This window comes from Zophobas morio, unplaced genomic scaffold (genome assembly GCF_036711695.1).
Source record: "Zophobas morio isolate AGI-343-1 ecotype UQ-CSIRO unplaced genomic scaffold, CSIRO_AGI_Zmor_V1 ptg000054l, whole genome shotgun sequence".
Lineage (NCBI taxonomy): Eukaryota > Metazoa > Arthropoda > Insecta > Coleoptera > Tenebrionidae > Zophobas > Zophobas morio.
Window position 1 is genome coordinate 3,170,409 of NW_026972159.1, and position 25,779 is coordinate 3,196,187.

The window sequence follows — 25,779 nt, forward strand, 5'->3', positions numbered from 1 at the left end:
TTTTTTTTAATAAAAAAAAAGATAAAGGAATCATAAAAATTAAAGAAAATAAAAAGTTTGTCATTAAAAACCAGGAATTTAAAAAAAAAACAAAATTAATTAGCAAATAAATAATTAATCTATCAACATTACTATTAAAAACATAAGTCGAAACCGAAAATTTAAAAAATCGAAAAACCGAAAATCAAAAACCTGAAAAATCGAAGAAATGTTACGTTTCGGTTTTGGAAGGTCCAGATATTTCGATTTTTCAGGTTTCTGAGTTTTCAATTTTTCGATTTCTTAATTTTTTTGATTTTTTCCAATTCGATTTTTCGACTTTACGATTTCTCGATTTTCAATTTTTCGATGTTTCAGTTTTGAGATTTTTCGATTTTTTGATTCTTCAATTTTTCGATTTCTCTATTTTTCCTGTTTCGATTTTTTAATTTTTCGATACTTCAATTTTTAATGTTTTTAGATTTTTCGAAAAACTAAAAAATATAAAATGGGGAAGTTCAAAAATCGAAATACTGAAAAGTTTAAAAATCGAAAAATTGGAAAATCAAAAAATTGAAAAGTTGAAATGTCAAAAAATCAATTAACCGAGTAATTGAAAAATCGAAAATTTAGATACGTCAAAAACTGAAAAATTGACAAATTGAAGTATCAAATAATGATTGAAAAATCGAAAAAGTAAAAAATCGAGGAACTGAAAAATTGAAAAATTGGAAAACCGAGTAATCATAAAATCTAAAAATTGAAATCGAACAATCGAAAATTTAAAAAATAAAAAAATCGAAAAGTCGAAAATTTAGAAACGTCACACACTGAAATATTAAAAAATCGATAAAATTGAAGTATCGAATAATAATTAAAAATCAAAAAAGTAAAAAATGTAGGAACTGAAAAATCAAAGAACATAAATTTTGAAAAATCCCAAAACTAAAATATCAAGGAATTGAAAAATCGAAGAAAAATTGAGGAATCGCAAAATTGAAAAATCGCAGAATTGATATATCGAAAAACTGAGAAATTGAAAAATTGGAAAATCAAAATCAAGACTAGGACTGGAAAAATTGAAAAATCATAAAACTGAAATATTTGAAAGCTGAAAAATTGGAAAATCGAGTAATCATAAAGTCGAAAAATCGAAAATTTAAAAAATCAAAAAATCGAAAAGTCGAAAATTTAGAAACGTTAGAAATTGAAAAATTGAAAAATCAAACTAAAGACTAAGACTGGAAAAAGTGAAAAATCAGTAAACTGAAACATTGGAAAGCTGAGAAATTGAAAAATTGGGAAATCGAGGAATCGTAAAGTCCAAAAAATGAAAGTTTAAAAAATCAAAAAATCAAAAAGTCGAACATCTTGAAACGGTAGAAATTGAAAAATTGAGGAATCAACCTGAAGACTAAGACTGGAAAAATTTTAAAAATCGACCAATCGAACAATCAAAAATTTAAGATCTCGAAAAATTGAAGAACTGAAATCGAAACATGGGAAAATCAAAAAATCGAAAAAACAAAACGTGGAAAAATCGAAAAGTCAAGAAAACAAAAATCGATTAATCAAGAAATTGAGAAATTCAAAATTGAAAAACGTCAGAAATTGAAAAATTGAAAAAGTAAAAAATCGAGAAGTCGAAAAATTCAAGAAATAGAAAAATTGAAAAGTCGAAAACGTGAACCCGAAAAACCGAAAATTAAAAAACCGAAATGCCGAAAAATCTAAAACCTGGAAAATTGAAAAATTGAAGCATTGAAAAACTGAAAGGTCAAAATATCGAGTAGCCGAGAAAGCGAAACATGGAAAAATCAAAAATTGAAAAATCTAACAAGCGATAAAATAAGAATTAATTGAGAAATTGAGAATTCGAAAAATCGAAAACTGAAGAACGTCAGAAATTGAAAAATGGAAAAATTGAACAATCGAAAAACTGAAAAATCGTAGAACAGAACGGAAAATTAAGAAATCGTAAAACTGAAACATTTGAAAACAGAAAAATTGAATTGGGAAATCGAGTAATCATAAAGTCGAAAAATCGAAGTCGAAATATCGAAAATTTAAAAAATCAAAAAATCGAAAAGTCGAAAATCTTGAAACGGTAGAAATTGAAAAATTGAGGAATCAACCTGAAGACTAAGACTGGAAAAATTAAAAAATCGACCAATCGAACAATCAAAAATTTAAGATTACGAAAAATTGAAGAACTGAAATTGAAACATGGGAAAATCAGAAAATCGAAAAAACAAAACGTGGAAAAATCGAAAAGTCAAGAAAACAAAAATCGTTTAATCAAGAAATTGAGAAATTCGAAATTGAAAAACGTCAGAAATTGAAAAATTGAAAAAGTAAAAAATCGAGAAGTCGAAAAATTCAAGAAATAGAAAAATTGAGAAGTCGAAAAGTCGAAAACTTGAACCTGAAAAACCGAAATGCCGAAAAATCTAAAACCTGGAAAATTGAAAAATTGAAGCATTGAAAAACTGAACGGTCAAAATATCGAGTAGCCGAGAAAGCGAAACATGGAAAAATCAAAAATTGAAAAATCTAAAAAGCGATAAAATAAGAAATCAATTAATTGAGAAATTGAGAATTCGAAAAATCGAAAACTGAAGAACGTCAGAAATTGAAAAATGGAAAAATTGAACAATCGAAAAACTGAAAAATCGTAGAACAGAACGGAAAATTAAGAAATCGAAAAATGAAAAAATCGGAAAAGCAAAAATTTGAAGAATCGAAAAACTGAAAAATCCCAACACCGAAATTTAGAAAAATTGAGTAATCGAAAAACTGAAAATCCAGGAATTGAAAAATCGAGAAACTGACATCAAAAAAGTGAGTTAAAAGTCTCAAAATCGATAAATCAAAAAGCCGAAAGACAAAAAATCGAAGAATTGAAGTGTCGAATAATAATTGAAAAATCTAAAAAGTAAAAAATCTTAGAACTGAAAAATTGAAGAATCGAAATATTGAAAAATCTCAAAACCGAAGCATTTGAAAACTGAGAAATCGAAAAAGTAAAAAATCGACCAATCGAACAATCAAAAATTTAAGAACTCGAAAAATTTAAGAACGGAAATCGAAATATGGGAAAACCAAAAAATCGAAAAAACCAAACGTGGAAAAATCGAAAAGTTGAAAAAACAAAAATCGATTAATCGAGAAATTGAATAATTAAAAATTGGAAATTCCCAAAATTAAAACATCGAAAAATTGACAAATAGAAAAGCTAAAAAATGAAGAAATCGAAAAGTCGAAAAATTCAAGCCGAAAAACCTAGAACTTATAAAGCCAAAAAGCCGAAAAATCTAAAACCTAGAAAAATTGAAACATGTGAAAATCAAAAATCGAAAACTCGAAACGTCGAAAAATCGAAAATTGGACAATGGAAAATTTGCAAAATCGCAAAATAGAACATCCGAAAATTAAGAAATCGAAAAATGAAAAAAATCGGAAAGGCAAAAATTTGATGAATCGAAAAATTGAAAATCGAGTCTAGGATAAAAATTCAAAATCCGGAAGGACTATGTTTCTTTTTATCATTTATTAGACAAAATTGTAAGATGACATCAATTTCTGGAGAGACATAAATGGATAAATTTTGATTAACGACTTACAATGTTTCCGATAACCTTAAAACGTTTGCGCATTGGATTTTGCAACTTCAAAATTAAATTGTAACATGTACAATTTTGATTTTTTTTCGAAAATCGAAATCTCTAGACAACATTTAATACTGTAAAATTTGGAGATGGCGTCATTCCGTCTACATGATATTCCTAACACACATACAAAGACGGACGATGGACAGAGAGACAAACGGACAGACAGACGGAAACGGGAGACCTATTTGTTCCTACTCTAAGGGTCATGAAACGTCGAGGAAGATGAAAATAGGAAAGTAAAAGTATTATAATTTATTACAATCAACAAAAAAACATTCCTTATAAATAAATTTAGTTTAAAATTACTTTAAACTCGCAACCTTCCTTTTTTCAAAGAATTTGACATCTTCACAGAAAAAAATTTAAGATTGTCCTCGACACCTTCATTATAACAAATCTATATTTTATAAATTGAGGTTAACAAAACCATTTGGAAAAATTCTCAAACTACTCGTTTTTGTTTTAACTTTGCAAAATTTTCAAAAAAATCGTTGCTGAGGTTTCGAACCCGTCCCGATCCGCCATGAACCAGCGCCGGCTTCGCCTAACGAGATCATTTATTGTGAGTGGCAGTTTTTGCCCAGCATTTGCATCGTTAAAACGGCTGAAACAAGCACGAACAGAGAAAACTGTAAAAGGGCTTTCGTAGACGGGGAGTTTTCTTGCGGAGCGCGCAAAAACACGTATCCGCACTGTATTTACGTAAAAATAGCGCGCACTTTATAGCGCGCATAAATTTGCCAAACGACAAAAACAAATAATGTTTATTTTCGCAGCTCGCTGGAGCGGACAGTCTTTTCTAAACCCTCTGTACACGTCTGACATGAACGTGTTTGATGTTCTTCTACTTCGAAAAACACATTATTTGTGGAATACATTAATTCCGTTCCGAATTGTTTGATTTCACTGGTTTCATCAGGGTTTATGCTCTGATAATAATTGATAAATACAAGTGGAAGATTCGGACGGGGTGGGTGGAGTGGGTAATTTAACGTTTTATTTACCCGGTGAATTGTGAAAGATGGTGCGAAGGTGATCAGAAGACCCGGCACATCCACCATTTTCCGCATCGAAGTCATTCCGGTTAGAATTTTTACGACACATATTATATTTGGTATTTCGAGCTTGCCAACAATCCCGCGTATTCAAATTAAATAGTACATTTTCCGTCGATGTCGCCCCGGATAACACACAAACCTCAAAATCCCTAAAACCGACCGAGTCCAAAATATGGTTCTAAATTTCGTGCGGTTTTGCATTTGCTCTCCTCCAGTGTACCTGTTCACTAGATGTTTCGTAATTATCCCTAATCCCGATCTACAACGTATTAATTACGAACACTCAAATTTAATTACCTGAACGTGACATGAGCTAAATGGAGTCGTGTTTTATGGGAGGAGCAACCGCCATGTCGTCGTATCGATCAAAACGGTCTGATGGATCGTCATTAGATTAAAACTGTATTATCCGAATGCTGCTCATTATTTCGTCCGAAGCGCACAGAAACATAACCATTAAAATCGAGCATTAAAAAATTTATATTGTTAATATGAAAGCAGTACGTATTCAGAACACACAAACCAAACTGAAGTCCATTTAACTTCTGAAGTCAAACACGGAAACTTGAACTGAACATATATGTGGAATATAAAATTATAGAGGTTGCTGAAATATGGAAGAGTTCGTGTGCGCTTCGCAACAATTAAAAAAGTTACATACTCGTCTTGCTTTCGGCGATCGATTAAGAGCGCGCGGCGGGTTTGAATTTTTTATTTCAGTGTAATGTAAACTTCAAAGTTAGGTAAGTAATTTAATATTTCCATATTTTTTTATTTTTAAGAGGGAAATCGTTCCGGGTCGAAAGCGATCTACTCAAGGGGTGGCATTTTGACCACTTTTCTTGGTGTTTTCGAGTTGGTAGGAGACGACGGTTCAAGTTTTATCTGTTTGTTGATAATTTTTAATGATATGATCAAAATTCGCATAATAAATTCTATTTAAATTTTATAAAATAACATACTCCTGTACTTGTGGGGTATGAATCCGCCTTGATTTACTCCAGGCATCCAAATCGTATAAAAACAAGTTTATGCTAATGTAAGAGTGACGTTGAGAAAGCGCTAATCAGCTCAGTTAGTTGAAGCATAGTGTTAATAACCCGAAAGTCGCGAGTTCGATTCCCTCATGAGCCACTTTGTGTATTATATTTTTTTTGTCTAACGAATTCGACTTGCTTCATTGTACTCAAGTTTTATTTTTTCCCACAAAATTTTCTTGTAAATGGTCCTTTTCTGGGACAGTATGGAAGGTTTCAAATTTTTTAATCTTATATGGTGCGTTTCTTACGTGTTAACTCATGAACTAATGTGTTCGACTGGTTTTTTTTTTATAGTTCAAATTTTATATTTGTCACTTGATTTTAGTTTTTCATTTCCTCGATTTCTAATGTTTCAGTTTTTCGATGTCTCAATGTTACAATTTTTCTTTTTTTCAATTTTTCAGTTTCCTGATTTTTAATTTTTCAATTTTTTTCAATTTTTAAAATTTTCTGATTTTAATTTTTCAACTATTAATTTTATAATGTACAGTTTTTCGTTTTTTCAATTTATCGATTTTCCAATTTTTCATTTTTCTGTTTCACTGTTAAGTGTAGGTAATTCTTAAATTTTTCAGTACCCTGATGTTTAATCTTCTGATTTTTAGTTTATCAATTTGTCAATTTTTTCATTTTTAGATTCTTCAAATTTTAAATTGATCTCTTTCCCGATTTTTAATCTTTCAATTTTCCGAAATTTTTCAATTCTTCATTACACAATTTTTTGATTTTATAATTATAGAGTTTTGGATGTTTCATTTTTGCAGTTTATGAATCTTTCATTTTTCAGTTTCTAGATTTTGAATTTTCCAATTTTTTCATTTTTCCATTTTTAATTATTCAAATATTAATTTTTTTAATTAATTTCATTTTTTTGAATTTATGGATTTTCGAATTTCCCAATTTTTAATTTGTCGATGTTTGAGTGTTAGACTGTCTTAATGGTACAATTTTTAATTTTTTCAATTCTTAAATTTTTCAGCACTCCGATGTTTAATTTTTTGATTTTTCAACATTTTTCAATTGTTTTCGTTTCAATTTTAGATTTTACAAATATTTTATTTTCGACTTTTAGTTAATCAATTTGTCAATTTTTGATTTTTAGATTCTTGAAGTTTTAGATTGACCAATTTCCCAATTTTTTAAACTTTCGATTTTCCCAAATTTTTCATATAATTTTACAATTTTTCATTTTTTAATTATACTCTTTCTCGATTTTTCAATTTTTCGGATATTTCTATTTTTAATTTTTCAATTTATTTGGTTTTTTTTTAATTTATCGATTTTCCAATTTCTCAATTTTTACTTTTCCGATGTTTCAGTATTAGACTGTCTATTATGTTATAATTGTTAAATTTTTCAATTCTTATATTTTCAGTACTGCGATGTATAATTTTACGATTTTTCAAAATTTTACAATGTTTTCGACTTTTGGTTTACCAATTGGTCAATTTTTCGATTTTTAGATACCTCAAGTTTTAGATTGACCAATTTCCCGATTTTTAATCTTTCCATTTTCCCAAATTTTTTAATTCGTCAATTTTTCGCTACAATTTTTATATAATTTTACAATTTTTTGATTTTTTAATTATACAGTTCCTCGATTTTTCAATTTTTCCCTTTTTTCTATTTTTAATTTTTCAGTTTATTTCGTTTTTTTGAATTTATCGATTTTCTAATTTCTCAATTTTTACTTTTTCGATGTTTCAGTGTTAGACTGTCTTAATGTTACAATTTTTAATTTTTGCAATTGTTCGATTTTTCATCACCCCGATGTTTAATTTTTCGATTTTTCAAAATTTTCCAATTGTTTTTGTTTCAATTTTAGATTTTGCAAATTTTTTATTTTCGACTTTTAGTTTATCAATTGGTCAATTTTTGGATTTTTAGATCCCTCAGTTTTAGATTGATTAATTTCCCGATTTTTAATCTTTCGATTTTCCCAAATTTTTTAATTCGTCAACTTTTCGTCACAATTTTCATATAATTTTACAATTTTTTGATTTTTTAGTTATACAGTTTCTCGATTTTTCAATTTTTCCGATTTTGCTATTTTTAATTTTTCAATTTATTTGGGTTTTTTTTAATTTATCGATTTTCCAATTTCTCAATTTTTACTTTTCCGATGTTTCAGTATTAGACTGTCTATTAGGTATGTTATAATTGTTAAATTTTTCAATTCTTATATTTTCAGTACTACGATGTATAATTTTTAGATTTTTTACAATTTTACAATGTTTTCGTTTCAATTTTCGAATTTGCAAATTTTTTATTTTCGACTTTTGGTTTACCAATTGGTCAATTTTTGGATTTTTAGATCCCTCAGTTTTAGATTGATTAATTTCCCGATTTTTAATCTTTCGATTTTCCCAAATTTTTTAATTCGTCAATTTTTCGTCACAATTTTCATATAATTTTACAATTTTTTGATTTTTTAATTATACAGTTTCTCGATTTTTCAATTTTTCCGATTTTTCTATTTTTAATTTTTCAATTTTGCGATATTTCAATGTTAAGATTTGTGGATCTTTCACTGTTGCAGTTACTGGATTTTTAATTTTTCAGTTTCTAGATTTTGAATTATTGATTTTTTAATGTTTCAACTATTAATTTTTCAATTTATTTTGTTTATTTGAATTTATAGATTTTCCAGTTTCTCAATTTTTTATTTTTCGATGTCTTAGTGTTAGATTGTCTTAATGTTACAATTTTTAATTTTTCAATTCTTAGATTTCTCAATACCCCGATGTATAATTTTTCAACTTTTCAAAATTTTCCAATTGCTTCGTTTCGATTTTAGATTTTCCAATTTTTTTATTTTCGACTTTTTGTTTATCAATTCGTCATTTTTCGATTTTTAGATTCTTCAAGTTTTAGACTGATCAATTTACGAATTTTTAATCTTTTCATTTTCCCAAGATTTTTTCTTCATTTTTTCCTTACAATTTTCACATGTTTCAATTTTTCGATATTTCAATGTTAAAGTTTTTGGAAGTTCCATTGAGCAGTTTTTGGATTTTGAATTTTTTTTTCAGTTTCTAGATTTTGAATTTAGGGATTTTTGAATTTTTCAAATTTTAATTTTTGAATTTTTAATTTTGTTTCAATTTTTTAATTTTTCAGTTTTTATTTTTTCAACTATTAATTTTTCAATTTATTTCGTTTTTTGAATTTATCGATTTTCCAGTTTCTCAATTTTTAATTTTTCGATGTTTCAATGTCTTAATGTTAATTTTTACTTTTTTCAAGGCTTACATTTTTCGGGTTTTCAAAATTTTTATTTTCAACTTTTAGTTTATCAATTTGTCAATTTTCGATTTTTAGATTCTTCAAGTTTTAGATTGATCAATTTCCCGATTTTTAATCTTTCCATTTTCCCAAATTTGTCAATTCTTCAATTTTTCGTTATAATTTTCATATAATTTTCCAATTTTTGGATTTTTTAATTATATAGTTTCTCGATTTTTCAATGTCAAAGTTTTTGGATGTTTCATTGTTGCACTTTTTGGATCTTTAATTTTTCATTTTTTAATTTTTCAACTATTAATTTTTCAATTTATTTCGTTTTTTGGAATTTATCGATTTTCCAATTTCTCAATTTTTAACTTTTTGATGTTTCAGTGTTAAACTGTCTTAGATGATAAAAATTTTTAATTTGTTCAATTCTTAAATTTTTCAGTAGCTGCATGTTTAATTTTTCGAGCTTTTTCGTTTCAATTTTAGATTTTGCAATTTATTTATTTTACCAGTTTGTCAATTTTTCGATTTTTAGATTCTTCAACTTATAGATTGATTAATTTCCCGATTATTGTTGATTTTTCGATTTTCCCAAATTTTTCACTTATTCAATTTTTCGTTACAATTTTTAATTTTTCAAGTATTAATTTTTCAATTTGTTTTATTTTTTGAATTTTCTAATTTCTCAATTATTATTTTTCTATGTTTCAGTGTTGCAGTGTCATATTGTTACAATTTTTAATTTTTTCAAAGTTTCAATTTTTCAAAATTTTTCAATTGTTTCATTTTCGTTTCGTTTTATATTTTGCAAATTTTTAGATTTTTCAATTTTCAGATTCATCAGTTTCCCAAATTTCAATTTTTTGTTTTTGTAATTTTAGTCTCTGGATTTTTAATTTTTCCGATTTTTTTAATTCGTGATGTTTTAATTTTTCCATTTTTTAAATATGAGGTTTTGGATGTTTCAATTTTAAATTTTTCAGTTAGTCGATTTTGAATTTTTCGATTTTTAGAGTTTCAAATTTGCAATTTTTTTATATTTTCAGTTTTTGATTTTTTCAATTTTTCAGTTTATCGATTTTCCAAATTTTCGTAAACAGTTTTTGGAATTGTCTATCTTTTGTATTTTTAATTTTCGATTTTTTTTCAATTTATAATTTTTCGGTTCAATTTTTAGAATTTTCAATTTTACAGTTATCCCAAAATTCAGTTTAAAGTGCAACCATATCGCAGCAAACAGTATAAATAGGCGATGATGTGTCAAATTGAGGTAGAAACAGGTGCCCATAAATTTGAAAAAACTATAATTGAGTCGTGTTTATTTTTACAGTTGGTTTAATAATTTGAGAACATTGATACAAAAAACGCTATATGTAAAAGAATTAAAAAATTAAATAAAAAAATAAAAACTACTTATTAATGCCACATCTTGAGCGGCAAAATGAAGGTCTGAGAATAGAGAATTGTCGTGTAACATGTGGTCGTTGGAGTTAGTTTTATTTTTACTTTCCTCAGTTTTCCAGACGTTTCATTACCCCTAAAAAAACAAGCAATAGGTCTTCCGTTTCCATCGTTTGAACTGAGTGTCAACAAATTTTATATGTATTTTAGGAATGGCGTGCAGATGATAAAACGCTAACCCAAATTTGTCTGTTCATCCCCCCCAACATTTTGCTGACACCACCTCAAAATTTGCATGGTAAATGCTATTTACATTTGATAAAATGATATACTTTTTATAAAGTTGCAAGTCAGTGAGTCACGTACATTTCCCGCTATAAACAAGTCCGAATTTAATGAAAAATTGACGGTGTGCGGCTCTCCGAAAGCACTGCATCCAGTATACATCACCTGTTACATAATATAGAGCACCGCAGTTTCAATAATTGCCGGTTAACCGGAAATTGAATTCGCGGGGTTCATCAATCAAGTGCATTACAATACAAATGTACTCGAAAGAAATTTCATTTGGCAAAAAGTCATAAATCACTTCGACCGGAGTTTGACCGGAGTTTCGGAGGTGAAGTGCCATTGTGGATGATGCGGCGTCCTTCCGGTCGCTGAAAATTTTTATCTTTTATGGCTCACTTCCATTTATCTAAAATAGAACGGAGCCAGAAAGAGTCGTAACTTTCGGCGAGTGTGATGCACCGTTGAGGTTCTATGATGGGAACTATAAAGCGATAACAGATGCCATGAATTTTACATTGCTGAAGGAAATTCTTACGCTGGGAGAATTTCTCGCGATATTTAATAGCGAAGTTGGAATTTTTATTCCATACAAGGGAGCAATGGGGCGGATGGGACCGGCGATATAAACGATCCGCGTTTATGGGATCTGGGAACATTCGTCTTTGCGAACAGGAGAAAAATGGTTCGTGGAAATTAGTAAACTACAGCTGGAATTACGTTTGTAGTTTATAATTGAGGCAGCACTGGTCGTCTATTGCTCGCGCTGAATTATATTCGGGCGTTATTTTAAAGGTGGTATGTGGGACGTGCGGAAGGGCGTTAAAGCCGGTATTTAGAGACGTAATAGCTTAAATAATCCAGTATATGGAGGTCCTAAACGCTCAAATTTGCCATTTTCCGTTCTGAGCAGTCATGATAAATCTTTTTCCATTTGTTGGGCCGTTATAATCAAGGATCTAGTCGGAACCCCCATAATCGTGGCCATAATGTACGCAAATTATTAAAGTTCCTTTAATTGAGTAGGGGAAACTAAATGACCTCACACCCGAATGGCGGAATTTGTTTATTACGGTTAACAGTGGTGTAATTGTTCGAGTTCAGACACCGAGGGTCCGACACAGGGGTTGCTGAGCAATTGTTTGCCTACCAGTTGTTAATTATAATGAATCAATCTCCGTTATTTATCGCACTTGCAATTCCTCGCCGAAACATCTACACGATTATATTCTTCGGCCCTAATTGGATTGCGGTCGATTGTTTAGGACGCGTCCTGACGAAATTTATCGGAAGGATTTTTCAAACCGACCGACTTCCCGCAAACAGGATCTCTGACTAATCGATAGTTTTCTGCGTCAGGTCTCATTCAAACTACACGAAGAAAGGGGTCAAAGAGAAAATCTTGTAAGTCACCGTGGGTTAATTTGTCATGCTCGTTTTTTATTCAAGGTGTACTAAACATGTACAAAAGTTTAATTTAGAAATATCGTAGATGAAAATCTTTGAATTTATAGCAAGCATTTTTCAAACTGACTGACTTTCCGCAAACAGATTAATCGATAGTCTCCTGCCTTATATGCTTCAAACTTAAATTGGAGTTTAATTAAAATTGTTTTATTAATTACTGAAGAACTTCGATACAGCCTGAATTTAAATTGACTTTTGATTCGCTAATTACACATTTTAATTCGATTTTTCGTAAGCCGGAGCGCCGATGTTGGAGCAAAAAATTCATTGAAATTTTCAGCACGAACGATCGCGAATTTTATGCGCTGCTGCTTCGACCGGACGTTGCTTCACAATTTTATCATAAATCATTATTATAGAAAGTGCATTCGGATAATTTATTATTTATTTTATGCTATTTATTCAGCTGTCGCCGTTTTTAGTCAGGGGCAAAAAATTCATGATTAAATGCATCGGGCGGCGGTGGCGCAGTTTTGGGTGGATAAATGTCGATAACGCTACAGCGTGACAGGATTTTTAATTAAAAAGGTTTTTGTTTTGATTAAGTTTTAATGATGGATTCTATTAACAGATTTAGTCCTGTAAGGTAATCCCGTGCGAATAAAAAATAAAGTAAGCACCGGTGGCCTAAACAACGCTCCGGAAGCGTTTTTGACTTGAATTTTTCAATGCTTTAATTTTTCATTTTTTTGTTTCTTCAGTTTTTCAAAAATTCTCCATTTTTAAAATTTTTCAATCTTTCGATTTCAGTTTCTTAAGTTATCAATTTGTAATTTCTTGTTTCGATTTTTACTTTCTCTACTTTTTTTTTAATTACTTGTTTTTCAATGTTCTGATTTACAATTTTTTGACCTTTCCTGAGCTGGCCTGAGCTGACCTGATCTGACCTGACTGACCTGAAATTATCGATTTTTTGATTTTTGTATTTTTCAATTTTTGGATGTCCCAAGTTTTAGTTTTTGCAATTTTTCGATTTGGAATTTCTGGAGTTTCCAATTTTCCATTTTTCAAATTTCGATCTTCTAATTTCTCATTTCTTCAAAATTTCGATTTGCAATTTTTCGTTTCCATTCCTAAGCTGAACTGAACTGATCTGAATTTATCGTATTTAAATTTTTAGTTCACATTTTCGATTTTTCGATTTCTCGATTTTTAATTTTTCAATTTTTCGATCTTCTAGTGCTACAGTTACAATTTTAATTTTTTCATTTGTCAAAATTTTTCGATTGTTTAATTTCTCGTGTCAGTTTAAGATTTTGCATTTTTTTCGATTTTTAGTTTATCAATTTATCAATTTCTCAATTTTTAGAGTCATCAATTTCCAAATTTTTATTTTTCGATTTTCCCAAATTTTTAAATTCTATTTTAGGTTACCATTTTCTGATTTTTTAATTTCAGATTCTCGCTTTTTCAACTTTTCCAATTTTTCTATTCTTCTTAATTTTTTGATGTTTCAATGTTACAGTTTTTGGGTGTTTCAGTTTTTAAATTTTTCGATTTTTAACTTTTGAATTTTTCAATTTTTCAGTGGTTCATACTTTCGATTTTTCAGTTTCTCGACTTCTAATTTTTCATTTTGCCGATTTTTAATTTTTCGAATTTTCAATTTTTTATTTTTCAGTTTTTTGATATTTTAATTTTTGAGTTTTTGGATGCTTACAAGTTAATATTTTTGTTTCTTCGATTTTTTGATTTTAAAATTTTTCGATTTAAAATTTCGGGAGTTTTTCTTCGTTTTTCACTTTCCAATTTTTTAATTCTTTAATTTTTCGTTTCGTATTTTAATTTTCTTCATTTCTACAATTTTTCGATTTTTCAATATTCCGATTGTATACAAAAAGTTGTAAAATCAGAACACTGAAAAATCGAAAAAAATTTCAATTATAATTTTTTCATTTTATCGTTTCTCCATTTATCGATTTGCAATTTTTCATTTTTTCGTTTCTTCAATTTTACGATATGCAACTCTTCAAGTTTTCTTTATAAAATTTTTCGATTTTCCAACTTTTGGATGTTTTGTTTTTAGTTTTTGCAATTTTTCGATTTGGAATTTCAGAAGTGTTCAATTTTTAATTTTATAGATATTTCAATTTCTCATTTCTTCAATTTTTTATTTGCAGTTTTTGGCTTCGGTTTTTTACTTTCTTTACTTTTTCAATATTTCGGTTTTTCAATGTAATTTTTCTAATTTCAATGTGAAATTTTTCACTTTTTAATTTTTTAATTTTTTCAATTTGTAGTTGTTCGGTTTTCAATTTTTCGATCTTTATTAACTTTTAGACGTTTTTCGTTTTTTCAATTTTAGAATTTCCAGTTTCTCGATTTTTCAGTTTTTCGTTTCTTCAATTTTTACTTTACCAATTTAATTTTTCGAAGTTTTAATTTTTAGATTCACCAATTTCCAGATTTTTAATTTTCAATTTTCCCAAATTTTTAATTCTTCTATTTTTGGTCACAATTTTATAACTCCAAAATTTTCTGATTTTCTAATTTTAGATTGACGATTTTTCAATTTTTCCGATTTTTCTATTTCTTAATTTTTTGATGTTTCAATGTTACACTTTTTGGGTGTTTCAGTTTTTCAATTTTTCTATTTTTAACTTTTGAATTTTTCAGTGGTTCATACTTTCGATTTTTCAGTTTCTCGACTTCTAATTTTTCATTTTGCCGATTTTTATATTTTTCGAATTTTCAATTTTTTATTTTTCAGTTTTTTGATATTTTAATTTTCGAGTTTTTGAATGCTTCAAAGTTACAAGTAAATTTTTTTGTTTCTTCGATTTTTAGATTTTAAAATTTCGAGAGTTTTTCTTCGTTTTTCATTCTCCAATTTTTTGACTCTTTAATTTTTCGTTTCTTCAAAATTTCGATTTGCAATTTTTCGTTTCGTATTTTAATTTTCTTCATTTCTACAATTTTTCGATTTTTCAATGTTGCGATTTTATACAAAAAAGTGTAAAAGCAGATCACTGAAAAATCGAAAAATTTTTCAATTTATCGTTTCTTCCATTTATCGATTTGCAATTTTTGAATTTTTCATTTTTTTGTTTCTTCAGTTTTACGATATGCAACTCTTCAAGTTTTCTCTTTAAAATTTTTCGATTTTCCAACTTTTGGATGTTTTGTTTTTAGTTTTCGATTTGGAATTTCAGGAGTGTTCAAGTTTTAATTTTATAGATTTTTCAATTTCTCATTTCTTCAATTTTTTCTGCAGTTTTTGGTTTCGGTTTTTTACTTTCCTTACTTTTTCAATATTTCGGTTTTTCAATGTAATTTTTCTAATTTGAATGTGAAATTTTTTACTTTTTAGTTTTTTTATTTTTTCGATTTGTAGTTGTTCGGTTTTCAATTTTTCGATTTTTATTAACTTTTAGACTTTTTTCGTTTTTTCAATTTTAGAATTTCCAGTTTCTCGATTTTTCAGTTTTTCGTTTCTTCAATTTTTACTTTACCAATTTAATTTTCCGAAGTTTTAATTTTTAGATTCACCAATTTACAGATTTTTAATTTTCAATTTTCCCAAATTTTGTAATTCTTCTATTTTTGGTCACAATTTTATAACTTCAAAATTTTCTGATTTTTCTATTTCTTAATTTTTTGATGTTTCAATGTTACACTTTTTGGGTGTTTCAGTTTTTCAATTTTTCTATTTTTAACTTTTTTCAGTGGTTCATACTTTCGATTTTTCAGCTTCTCGACTTCCAATTTTTCATTTTGCCGATTTTTAATTTTTCGAATTTTCAATTTTTTATTTTTCAGTTTTTCGATATTTTAATTTTCGAGTTTTTGGATGCTTCAAAGTTACAAGTTAATTTTTTTGTTTCTTCGATTTTTAGATTTTAAAATTTTTCGATTTAAAATTTCGGGAGTTTTTCTTCGTTTTTCATTCTCCAATTTTTTGACTCTTTAATTTTTCGTTTCTTCATTTCTACAATTTTTCGATTTTTCAATGTTCTGATTTTATACAAAAAATTGTAAAATCAGAACACTGAAAAATCGAAATTTTTTTCAATTTATCGTTTCTTCCATTTATCGATTTGCAATTTTTGAATTTTTCATTTTTTTGTTTCTTCAATTTTACGATATGCAACTCTCAAGTTTTCTTTTTAAAATTTTTCGATTTTCCAACTTTTGGATGTTTTGTTTTTAGTTTTCGATTTGGAATTTCAGGAGTGTTCAATTTTTAATTTTATAGATTTTTCAATTTCTCATTTCTTCAATTTTTTATTTGCAGTTTTTGGTTTCGGTTTTTACTTTCTTTACTTTTTCAATATTCCGGTTTTTCATTGTAATTTTTCTAATTTCAATGTGAAATTTTTCACTTTTTAGTTTTTTTATTTTTTCGATTTGTAGTTCGGTTTTCAATTTTTCGATTTTTATTAACTTTTAGACTTTTTTCGTTTTTTCAATTTTAGAATTTCCAGTTTCTCGATTTTTCAGTTTTTCGTTTCTTCAATTTTTACTTTACCAATTTAATTTTTGGAAGTTTTAATTTTTAGATTCACCAATTTCCAGATTTTTAATTTTTAATTTTCCCAAATTTTTTAATTCTTCTATTTTTGGTCACAATTTTATAACTTCAAAATTTTCAGATTTTTTAATTTTAGATTGACGATTTTTAAATTTTTCCGATTTTTCTATTTCTTCTTAATTTTTTGATGTTTCAATGTTACACTTTTTGGGTGTTTCAGTTTTTCAATTTTTCTACTTTTAACTTTTGATTTTTCAGTAGTTCAAACTTTCGATTTTTCAGTTTCTCGACTTCTAATTTTTCATTTTGCCGATTTTTAATTTTTCGAATTTTCAATTTTTTATTTTTCAGTTTTTCGATATTTTAATTTTCGAGTTTTCGGATGCTTCAAAGTTACAACTTAATTTTTTTGTTTCTTCGATTTTTAGATTTTAAAATTTTTCGATTTAAAATTTCGGGAGTTTTTCTTCGTTTTTCATTCTCCAATTTTTTTGACTCTTTAATTTTTCGTTTCTTCAAAATTTCGATTTGCAATTTTTCGTTTCGTATTTTAATTTTCTTCATTTCTACAATTTTTCGATTTTTCAATGTTCCGATTTTATACGAATAAGTGTAAAATCAGAACACTGAAAAATCGTAAAATTTTTCAATTTATCGTTTCTCCCATTTATCGATTTGCAATTTTTGATTTTTTAATTTTTTGATTTTTCAATTTTGGTTACTTTAATTTTTCGTTTTTGCAATTTTTCGATTCGGAGTTTCACGAATTTTCAATTTATAATTTTAGATTTTTCAGTTTCTCATTTCTTAAATTTTTTGATTTGCAGTTTTGGTTTATTTTCTTTATTTTTTCAATATTCCGGTTTTTCAATGCTCTGATACTATAATTTTTCTGTTTTCAATGTGGAATCTTTCACTTGTTTGAGTTTTAATTTTTTTTTTTTTTTTGAATTGTAGTTGTTCGGCTTTCAATTTTTCGATTTTTCGACTTTTAGACTGTTTCATTTTTCGTTTTTTCAATTTTAATTTCCAGTTTCTCGATTTTTCAGTTTTTCGTTTCTTCAATTTTTATTTTGCAATTTTTCCAGTTTTCATTTTAAATATGTTCTAACAATTACTGTAAATTTAAAAATTTTTCACTGTTTCGATTTTACATTTTATAGAATTTTTTGATTTTTCAATTTTGTATTTTGAATTTCTCGAAATTATTCCAAACATATATTTAGAAAATTTGGCAAGATTCGGTCCAGTAGTTTTGAAGATTATCTATGTAATAAAAATACGAATAGACGACAGACAGACAAACGGAAACGGGAGACCTATTTCTTCGTACTCTAGGGGTCATAAAATGTCGAGAAAACACAAGAATAGAGAGTTGGTCGATGGACTGACTCGATTACAATACTTCGTTAGCTCGGAAAGTAAAAATTGATGACACGTCATTTTACTCGAAAATTGCCTCATGAAGTAATTTTTTAACCAAATATTTTCGCATTATTACAAAAAATCTGTTACATCGCTTGAAAATGTTGTTGTTCAGGAAATAAACAATGATGCTGAACAGGCGATTTTAGCGAATTACCAATCAGCGTCAGCTAAAAATAATGAAGGCGTTTAAAAATCAGCGCTCGAACAATCCATGCCGGTTGCAACTTCGAAAATTAGTAAACTTTGCAGCTTCTCTAACAATTTACAGTGCAGTGAGTACTTTAAAGTTCGCACTTATTCCTCCATTGAGGAGATCCACCAGCACGGAATTTCGCGAGGATGAAGGTACATAATCATACTTTTAATGAATTTTAAATTATGCCGGCATTGTTCCGAAGGTTTCATCACTCTTCGTGTAGAAACAAGAACAAAACGGGCGCGAGTAACGAGCGTCTCGTATGCAACAATTTGCAACATATAAGTTCGGAGATGAGTTGCATTCAGCGAGGAGAAGTCGGTTTTTTCGTGGGCGGAGTGAGGAAAAGTTTAGTTAATATTTCGCGGCTGTCCTTAAAGTTCTCCGTAGCAGTGAATAGTTGAATGGGTGGAAATTGCGTCTCAAACCCTAACAAGTTTATTCGAGAGAAAAGTTAGCCATTACCAATAAGAGAAAAGTTGGAGTTTTACGCCACTTTTAGAGGGATTTATTAAAATTTAATTAGTTGTGAATGCGACGAGAGGTGGACTATAAGCTGAATTGCAAACAGGAATAATTGAGACGGACTCGGGGAAATTCTGTGTGACTTGTTTACATTTTGTGTGCTTTGAGCGAACTAGTTTTTAATAGCTCGACTTTTTAATGTTGGCTGCAAAAACCCGCTTTTTGTTCAAAGCGGACTGGTCTACAATTCATCTTGAAGTTAGCCAACTAAAATGTTGCAAGACAAAGTGATGGATTTCTAGAATCTATTCTACAATGTTCGTCTAAAAGCAGCTTGGGAACGCGGAGTTAGGGACCCAAAATCAAGAAAATCGAACTTGACATAAAATTTCCATCACTTTATCTATTTTTACATACTTTCCGAGCGCAGCCTAGGGAAATATTGTAACGGGGTCCATTTAACGAATGACCAATTTCATTTCGTTTGTCTGTCATCGATCTATTGATAATTTTTGTCTATTGATGGTTTTCTTACAAATAATAATCGAAAGGACAGGTTAGTGACGGTGACAATTTGTGGGTCATCCTGCCCAAAAATTTGATGACGTCACAATTCTGTTTAAAATGTGCAAAATAATATATTTCAGAATTTACCTGTTCGTTCTGCCCAAAAATTTAATTGCGTGATCTCACCAGAAGTGTCCAAATTCATACAAAAAATTCTCTATAAACTTTTCTTTCTTCCATTCGAATAAAGCTTGCCTTAATAATTTTTTGGAAAATTGTTGGAAAATGTTTACGTCTTTTCTCGCTTGCGCTAAGAGAAATAAATGTTAAAAGAAACTGTAAAGTTTTGAATTCTTTGAATTCTTTTTAAAACAAAACAAGGTTCTTTTAATCTCTTTCGCCATCTTCAGTAGTTGTGGTGCTTCCGAGACGAGGTACTATTCAAAAAATTTTAAATTTTATTTTCACAGTTACAATTTTATCGAGTAAAATTTGCGACAAGTGTTTAATGTAAATTGATATTTGTTGTAAACTCGCTACAAATAATTGACCATTTTTTGTTTCCGAATAGAGCCTGTTTTCCCAATTTTTGGGAAATATTTTCGGTTCTATCTACATTAATTCAAGAGCTATAGTAAAAGAAACTTGAAGTTGACCAGCTAAGGGGTTTTTTTATAAGACAAGGGCCGGTCTTAACGTATTTTAGGAAAATTTTTGAAAAATATTTCTCATTTTTTTAGATTGTTCTATATTTTGATTTTTTTTCCTTCAAATAATCATTGCCTACATTTCCTTTCGAATAGTAGGTACCTATTTGTTTTGCCATTTTTCCTAAAATTTTTAGAAAATATTTTCGGTTTTTTCTGCATTACTTTAAGAGCTATAATTTTCGAGAAATTCCCAATAAGTTTATGGTTTTTTCTGTTCGACTAGACCCGGTATTAACATATTTTTTGAAAATTTTTGGAAAATGCTTCCCATTTTTCTAAACTGTCCTAAAACTTTTAGCGTTGTTGATTTCAAATTTGCAATTTACGAAATATTCTATATACTGTTTTTTTTCCTTCAAATAATTAATCATTGTCCATTTTACTTTTGAGTATAATCTGTTTTGCCATTTTTCGGAAAATTTTTGGAAAATGTTTTCGGTTTTGTTTACATTACTTCAAGAGCTATAACAAAAAAAACTTCAAGTTGGTAATTTTCGAGAAATTATCAATAAACTTAAGGTTTTTTTTGTTCAACTAGAGCCGATTTTAAGATATTTTTGGAAAATTTTTAGAAAGTATTTCCCATTTTTCTAAATTGTCCTAAAACTTAGTGTTTTTGATTTCAAATTTACAATCTACGAAAAATTCTATAAACATATCTTTTTTTCCTTCAAATAATCATTGTCCATTTTCCTTTTGAGTAGAATCTGTTTTGGCATTTTTCGGAAAATTTTTGGAAAATGTTTTCGGTTTTGTTTACATTACTTTAAGAGCTATAGGAAAACTTCGAGTTGGTAATTTTCGAGAAATTCCCAAAAAGCCTAAGGTTTTTTCTGTCCGACTAGACTCAGTCTTAACATAATTTTGGAGAATTTTTGGAAAATATTTTCCCATTTTTCTAGTTTGTCCTAAAATTTATAGCGTTTTTGATTTCATATTTGCAATCCACGAAAAATTCTATAAATCGGTTTCAGTTTTGTGTACATTACTTTAAGAGTTATAGCAAAAAAACTTCAAGTTGGTGATTTTCGAGAAATTCCCAATAAAGTTAAGATTTTTCCTGTTCCACTAGAGCCTGTTTTAACATATTTTTGGAAAATATTTTTCCATTTTTCTAGATTGTCCTAAAACCTTTAGATTTCAAATTTGCAATCTTCGGAAAATTGTGTAAGTTGGTCTTTTTTTTTCCTTCAAATCATCATTGTCCTTTTTGCTTTCCAATTGTCTGTTTTGCCATTTTTTTTTAAATTTTAGGAAAATATTTTCGGTTTTATTTTCGTTAAAAGCTTCAAGTTGGTAATCCACGGGAAATTTTTAAGAAGTTAAAGGTTTTCTCTGCTCGACTAGAGCCGGTTTTGACGTATTTTTGGAAATTTTTAGATTTTTTTTTCTTTTTCTAGATTGGTCTAAAACATAACTTCCTAGATTTCGTATTTACAATCTACCAAAAATTCTGTAGTTGATCTTTTTATCCTTAAAATAATGGTTGTTCGTGTTTCTTTTCGAATAGTCTTTTGCTATTTTTCGAAAAAAATTTGGAAAATATTTTCGGATTTACGTACTTATTTCAAAAGCTATAGCAAAAAAAGCTTCCAGTTGGTATTGTACGAGAAACTCGCAGTAAACAGTTTTTTTTATTCGAGTTAGAGCCGGTCTTACCATATTTTTGGAAAATGTTTTCCTACTCCGTGGATTGTTCTAAAACTTACGTTTTAGATTTCGGATTTGAAATTTACGAAAAATTCTGTAAGTTGGTCCTTGTTCCCCTTCAGAAAGTGATTGTCCATTTTTCCCTTCGAATATTTTGCCATTTTTCGGGAAATTTTTGGAAAATATTTTCAGTTTTATCTATATTAAATAAAAAGCTGCAGCAATCAAAGCTTAAAGTTAGTAAACTACGAGAAATTCTTAATAAGTTAGATGTTTTCCCTGTTCGACTCGACATGTTTTTGGAAAATTTTTGGAAAATAGTTTCCGTTTTATCTAAATTTCTCCAAAAGCTATAACAAAAAATGCTTCAAGCTGGTAATTTTCAAGAAATTCCTAAAAAGCTTAAGGTTTTTTCTGTTCGACTAGAGCCGGTCTTAACATATTTTTGGAAAATTTTTAGAACATATTTATCATTTTTCTAGGTTGTCCTAAAACTTATAGCGTTTTAGATTTCAAATTTGCAATCTTCGAAAAATTGTGTAAGTTGGTCTTTTTTTTCCTGCAAATCATCATTGTCCTTTTTTGCTTTCGAATTGTCTGTTTTGCCATTTTTTGGAAAATATTTTCGGTTTTATTTTCGCTAAAAGCTTCAAGTTGGTAATCCACGGGAAATTTTTAACAAGTTAAAGGTTTTCTCTGTTCGACTAGAGCCGGTTTTGACGTATTTTTGGAAATTTTTAGATTTTTTTTCTTTTTCTAGGTTGTTCTAAAACATAACTTTCTAGATTTCGTATTTACAATCTACCAAAAATTCTGTAGTTGATCTTTTTATCCTTAAAATAATGGTTGTTCGTGTTTCTTTTCGAATAGTCTTTTGCTATTTTTCGAAAAAAATTTGGAAAATATTTTCGGATTTACGTACTTATTTCAAAAGCTATAGCAAAAAAAGCTTCCAGTTGGTAATGTACGAGAAACTCGCAGTAAACAAAGTTTTTTTTATTCGAGTTAGAGCCGGTCTTACCATATTTTTGGAAAATTTTTGGAAAATGTTTTCCTACTCCGTAGATTGTTCTAAAACTTACAACGCTTTAGACTTCGGATTTGAAATTTACGAAAAATTCTGTAAGTTGGTCCTTTTTTCCCTTCAAAAAGTGATTGTCCATTTTTCCCTTCGAATATTTTGCCATTTTTCGGGAAATTTTTGGAAAATATTTTCAGTTTTATCTATATTAAATAAAAAGCTGCAGCAATCAAAGCTTAAAGTTAGTAAACTACGAGAAATTCTTAATAAGTTAGATGTTTTCCCTGTTCGACTCGACATGTTTTTGGAAAATTTTTGGAAAATAGTTTCCGTTTTATCTAAATTTCTCCAAAAGCTATAACAAAAAATGCTTCAAGTAGTAATTTTCGAGAAATTCCTAAAAAGCTTAAGGTTTTTTCTGTTCGACTAGAGCCGGTATTAACATATTTTTGGAAAATTTTTGGAAAGTATTCCGCATTTTTCTACATTGTCCTAAAACTTATAGCGTTTTTAATTTCATATTTGCAATCTACGAAGAATTCTATAATTTGGTCCTTTTTTTTCCCTTCAAATAATTATTGTTAATTTTTCCTTTGGAACAGAATTTCTTTCGTCATTTTTTGAAGAAAATTTGTAAATTATTTTGGGTTTTATCTAAATTTCTACAAAAACTATACCAAAAAAAGGCTTCAAGTTGCAGAAAATTCTCTATAAGCTAATGATTTTTCGAATTGAGCCAGTCTTCTATTCTTTTGGAAATTTTTTTTGAAAATATTTTGCCGATTTTCTCGGTTCAAATAGATATCGTTTTAATATATTTATTTTTTAGAAAATGTTTCCACGTTTAGAAAAAATTACTTCAGATTCGTAATCTAATCTTTTCTTTATTTGCATCGAGCTTGTTTTAACTTTTTTTTGTAACATTTTTAGAAAATGTGTTCCTATATATTATTTGACGAGTCATAACAAAAATAGCTAGAGTCTAGATTTGCGAAGAATAATATAGCATTTTTTAATTTCCCTGAAATGCGTAAAGCAAAGGAACGTCATGCTAGTGCTTGCATTGCAAATGTTTATCTTTATAAAAATGAATAAAATAATCTTTATTGAAGAATCCACTCAAAAGTGCATTCTGTATTCGCTCGTTTTTCTATTTTTGCTCTTACTTCGTTTATTTCAACAAGCTTGCCATTCGTAAATAATTTTGTTCTAAAGTTTGTTCTGAAAGATCAACAACTCCGGAATAACTAAATAATTAAATTAATACCGTCTTGCTTCACACAGAATTAATCTACAAGGCCATACATAGGTCAATTGACTTCTCGCAGTCATACCATTGTATAAAGCATGCACTTAATATGCTTCAATGATAATTTTGATTAAATCAATCTGCCTAAACCAAAGTGCATGAATCCGACGTCCTGTGTGGTCGACTTGACATGTGCCACCTAAATGAAACCTTAATTTAAATAATTTAATTTTAGTTATTATTATTATACAAATTTAGCAGCTTTATGCATAATTCGAACAAAGACGGACATTGAGAGGTTATTTGGGTCGAAATTAATTTTCATCGAGTGATTTGCGGTCCAGACAGTGTCGTACAAACACGACAAAAGTGACCAAGCCGTCACGTGGAGAACTAACAGCCAAGTTGTGGGATTTCGTAGGTGTGGTGCGATTAAATTACCGTTGTTGACGTTGCGATCCCGGAGTTAACCAATCGTGTGAATAATTTAAAAGTGCAAATGGCGTGTTTTTGGAAAAATCCTCCGTTCGAAATCCGAGTCGAGCCGGTCTCTAAAAATATTCACTCAGTGCTTTACACAGCTCGATATTGAATAAATCGGATTTTCCAGCTGAGACTCGAGTCTTAGCCCTCCCGGCCCCGACAAGGGTGAACTAATTTAATCAAAGCTTAGCGTCCCGATAATTCTCCTCGAAACACCTATAACCAGCGGCTCCATTTAATGTATAAATAAGGCATATCGAGCGCTCTAGCTGATCCATCCACGTCTGGCTGCCTCGACTCGGCCATATGTAAACCGATATAATAAATCTCTCTGTATTTCATTGGAAAAGGTTAGCACAAGATACCGAGTTAAGAGTGGCCTTAGGAAACGCGAGAAAATCTCCACCGCTCGATTATTTACATTTATTGCGTTGCCTGTTTGATATCACTCGAGGAAAAAGGGGAAAACAAATTTGTTAAACGTGGCGGAGAGCGGGCCATTTGCACTTTTATTAAAACCGGGCGAGGAGAACGTTGTTAGTTCGCTTTGTCATTAAGGGATGCATTTTTTAGCGAACTCGTTACGTTTTGGTCGCCGCACCTGGATTATTTAAGAGTTGTCACGTTTAAAACGCGCTTTAAAACGAACCAATTTGAACAAATGAAAATTTCACGAGTCGATCAATTTTCCGCGATGAAAATAACGAAGCCGAGCGGGATTCCGAGACGCTTTTTCTTTGTTTGGAGGAAATTCACGTCGGCACTTGCCGGGGTATAATCTACCATATGGTACGCATTTCTGGCCTGTCGTAATTTTCACAAAAATCCCTCCGAATTAGTAAATCACGTGAGGTCAAGGTTTAATGCCGGTAGTAAACATTTACAACTTGGGGATTACGGCTGAGTTTCAGGCCTGAAGAACCTACTTTATTTTACGTCCGAAATCTGAAGTGGACGATGCCCGTCATACTATCTCACGTAATTAATTCGACCGGAATAAAGGATTTATGGCAAGAACGGAAATTTGGGGATTATTGTATTTTCAACACTCGCTTCGGGTTTTAGCCAACAAAGGTGAAAAGATGCTCAAGTTTATGGATCCCAATTACCCTCGCATATGTGAGAACTTCGTGGTCGAAAAACAATATGTACTGACGGTATTGTTCGCTGAGCGGAAAGTCTGGCAGTTTTCAAATCTCTATGAGCTGTATCCAGAGATTCTTCGATTTTTCGATTCTTGTTTTTCAATTTTTCTGTTTCACGGTCATTTTGGATTTTGCGATTTCTGGATTTCTCGTTTTTTTCTGGTTTCAGTTTTTCGGTTTTTCAATTTTTACTTCCCGAGCGTAAGCAAAGGAAGTATTGTAATCGAGTCCGTCGGCCGACTCTCTACTTTTACGTTTTCTCGATCTTTCATGACCCCTAGAAGACGAAGAAATAGGTCTCCCATTTCCGTCTGTC

General features: G+C 29.2%; 1 protein-coding gene across 2 annotated transcripts in view; it reads right to left on the reverse strand.

The window, feature by feature from the left end:
- The window catches only part of LOC135142880 (cadherin-87A), a 280,747-nt gene that overhangs the window by 137,545 nt on the left and 117,423 nt on the right, over window positions 1-25,779 (reverse strand). The window lies entirely within an intron of this gene.